Raw genomic sequence first — 3,997 nt, 5'->3', positions numbered from 1 at the left:
ATGGGCAAGGTGAGACATGTGCTGAATCACACTCCCTCTATCATGACTGAGTCAGTGTCTGTGGTAACACAATGTAATTATCCATGCATAATCAAATGTCTTGTACACACACTTTGTTACATTAACGTAATTGCATACTGTTATATTGCTGTTTACATGTGTTATCGAATGCCGTTGCTCTGTCATAAATCATTTCATGCTTAAGGCATCCCTGGCTACAAAGTTTGAGGATACTACAAAACTAGAGAGAGTATGGATTTTGAATAACATAGTAGGCGGCACTATGGTGTCGTTACGAATTACACAAGCAAAATACAAAAACACTGATAGCACACAGGCATATATCGAATTATACATTTTATCTCAATGGGAACACAAATGAATCATTGTAGAATTATATAAAAAAAGGTAATTCAAACAAAAACTGTTCATTTTTACTCCTAGCTAGTGAGATAAAATGTAACATTTCATGTGTGTGCGCGCGTTATTAGTGCATGTGTTTTGTTTGTAGCAAAACAATCATATCAAAAAACGTTGTGTGAGAGGTATAAAGCACAGCGCAGCGTATAAAAATGAAATTCTGAAAATGAAAATCTTTCTGGTTTGGTAGTATAGTATATACCCACTGAACCTTTTCTCTTTTTGATTGACACTTCTGACAGGTATCAATTGAATCGAATTGATAAAATCAATTAATCAAAGTCAATCTTCAATGTTCTCCATTTACAGACAATGGGAAGGTATCCTTTCATGAATATGTCCACGATAACCATGACAACGAGGAGAAGATATAACCAACCCAATGCCCAACAGCGGTTTTGTGAATACGAATATGAAATCTTGGGAATTTCTTTTATAAAAAAAGTCAGATTTTGGGCTGACGTTGTGTGCTTTTATCATACAATCCTCAAGCTCGAATAAATATTTTCATCATTTTCATCACAAAGTATATAATTTAAAAGATCTTACTTCAAACATCAGGTTACAGCTAAGTGATTATTTTCTGTAAAATACCATCTACGATTAATGAATACCAAAGCAATTTTAATTGAAAAACCATGTGACAATTACTTTTCATTGCTACATTTCATGATCGTTTGGCTTGACAAACGTCTCGCAAATTATTAATACATTTCAGCGTGTGGCTCGACGCAAATTAAACTTTGCTACATTTCAGAGTCTGGCTCAACAAATAGTTTTCATACATTGTTGCAGTTTCTATGTAGTGATACCAGTCTCAATCTTTTAGAATTGCTACACTGTAACGTTTCTGTTTAGAAGAACACCGTTACTTGTGATGTAACGATGAAGATAATGATATAAACTCCAACAGATATAATATTACGATAGTGGTCAGATTTATGTCAACCAGACGAGCCAAACAACGTTCCCTTTCTAATTTACTGGCTTTAAGTGTATTTAGTCTCACGCCGAGTAGTCGTATTCCAAGAGTTTCAAATTAGTCAACATCATACCTACATATACTCCTGTGGACATAGCGAATAATAAAATACCATTGAATATACCTCGAGCTCAACTTTGACATAATAAATGGGGATGAGGGGTCTTAAAACCTAATTCCATTCACCACCAATGACTTTATTGATTTCCGAGTTCTAAGTGTTAGAAAGAATTTGAGAGAGCACTAACACGACTTAAATTTTCTTTGAGGTTACATAAAATGAGGAACTTGGTTTGTGTTAGCGCCATCAACATATGTTATGGAAGATGGTTCCCTATTTTTCTATCTTTGGGTACGAACAGCAAACTCAAAATCGGAAATTATGTACGCTATGCCAACCTTAATTTGTGATGATATCATAGCTCCGATAAGGGAGCCTTCAGTAATTACAAGCTCGGTCTTTATCGTACAATGTGTGACCCTCCCCGATCCTGTTTTCTAAAAATGAATGGTAAGGACTCCCACCGTTTCCACCACATTGATGATTTTAAAGGCATCGGTTGCCTCCTACTTCTACCACCACAGTGAATATGTGTGCAGGCATTGCATTAATTAATTAATGTTTGGATCTAATTGGCAGTGCTGAAGGCCAGAACTCCGAAAGACTAGATGGACGGACGACCGAGATCAACATCTTCACCCCATCACGTTATCCCCATTACCTTACCAGACCGTTCCCCTTTCATTACAGTATGTCTCCTCACCAGTTTCGCTTCGGATAATATAACAGATTTAATCTCAGAAATTGTCCTGTTAAATTTATTGAACTGACACAGAGCCATACTATAATTGACTATATCTCTCCAGTGAGACCCACTAACTTCACTAACACAATCAAGGATTCATGATTGATTCATGGTTGTCAGAAGGGATTTGACTGATATGTTCATGATGCAGTGGTAATGGTTGGATCTTGTAGCTTTGGAATATGTTGCATCGGTGGCAGCGGTGGGATGCCATAAATTACAAACTGAAGCTACATACTACAATTCCATTTTCTAAAATGAGTCCCTCCTCGAGAACCGGTTATAAAATCTGACCACAACCCCTAATTCCCGAGACTCTCCCATACTTGTAATTACTGATTCAGGGCTCTCTAACAGCTAGCGGCTGTATCACACTGCAACATGAACATATATATATTCTGTACATATATCTGCTCTATGAACGGATAACCTTTCCATTATAATTAAAATTATTATTTTAAACTTCTTACCCTCTTGTTCAGGATTTATATAATTCCACCAACCCCTAAAATATGCCGTTAAACGTGAAAAAGTGGTGAAGTAAAACAGCGCCATCTATGGTCAATGATCGAATCAGGAATACACATTCCAGTGGCTAAGCAAAATACAGTGTTGACTTCGCAAAGTTCAAATTATTAAACTGTTTATTGGCTTAATATCAATGTAACTGTTCATGCAATCAACGACAAGTACTTCATTACAATCTATCATTGATTTGATATGGAGTACGTAGTAAACAATGGTTATATTGCAAGTCATCTGTTGCGTGTTGCGTTTGATTGATGCATTCCTTACCCTTACCACTCTGTTCTGCGTGGTTGTAACCGTTCTTTGCTCAAATCCATCCACAAAGTCTGACTTTTGTTTTGAAGCTTTCTAAATGTCAGCATTTCTCTACACCGTGTGATTTGATTTGATTTGATTTGATTTGATTTGATTTGATACTCGTCTCATGGGAATGATTTTGATCATCTGACCAACAAAAAAGCCGAAATCATCATGATCCCTGGAATACGTGATCGTAAATAAATCCTCCAATCACTCGAACCTCTACATACATACATACATACATACATACATACATACATACACACATACACACACATACACACACACACACATACATACATACATACATACATACATACATACATACATACATACATACATACATACATACACACATACACACACACATACACACACATACATACATACACAAACACACACACATACACACACACATACATACATACATACATACATACATACATACATACATACATACATACATACATACACACACACACACACACACATACATACATACATACATACATACATACATACATACATACATACATACATACATACATACATACATACATACATACATACATACATACATACATACATACATACATACACGCATCCATGCACACATCCATACACGCATACATTGTTGTCGACGGTGCCATGTCTGATTGGACTGTTGTGACAGGTGGTAAAAAATCAAATAGCATGTTGGGCCTGATCAAGAGAACATGCGGTCAATCGTGCTCGGTAAAAACTAAGCGTAATTTGTATATCTCTTTGGTTAGAACTAATTTAGATTACTCTACTCAAGCTTGGTCTGTTTGTACAAAAAAACAATGATTCAATTGGAGGGTGTCCAAAGACGAGCTACTAAATACATTCTTGGTTACAATCAATGTAAAGGGGCTGATTATAAAGATCGTCTTGTTTCCGTAAACCTTCTTCCCCTCAGCTAGAGAAGAGCGATGTCTGA

The sequence above is a fragment of the Glandiceps talaboti genome, chromosome 16, assembly GCF_964340395.1.
Source record: "Glandiceps talaboti chromosome 16, keGlaTala1.1, whole genome shotgun sequence".
Lineage (NCBI taxonomy): Eukaryota > Metazoa > Hemichordata > Enteropneusta > Spengelidae > Glandiceps > Glandiceps talaboti.
This window is presented reverse-complemented; position numbering follows the sequence as displayed.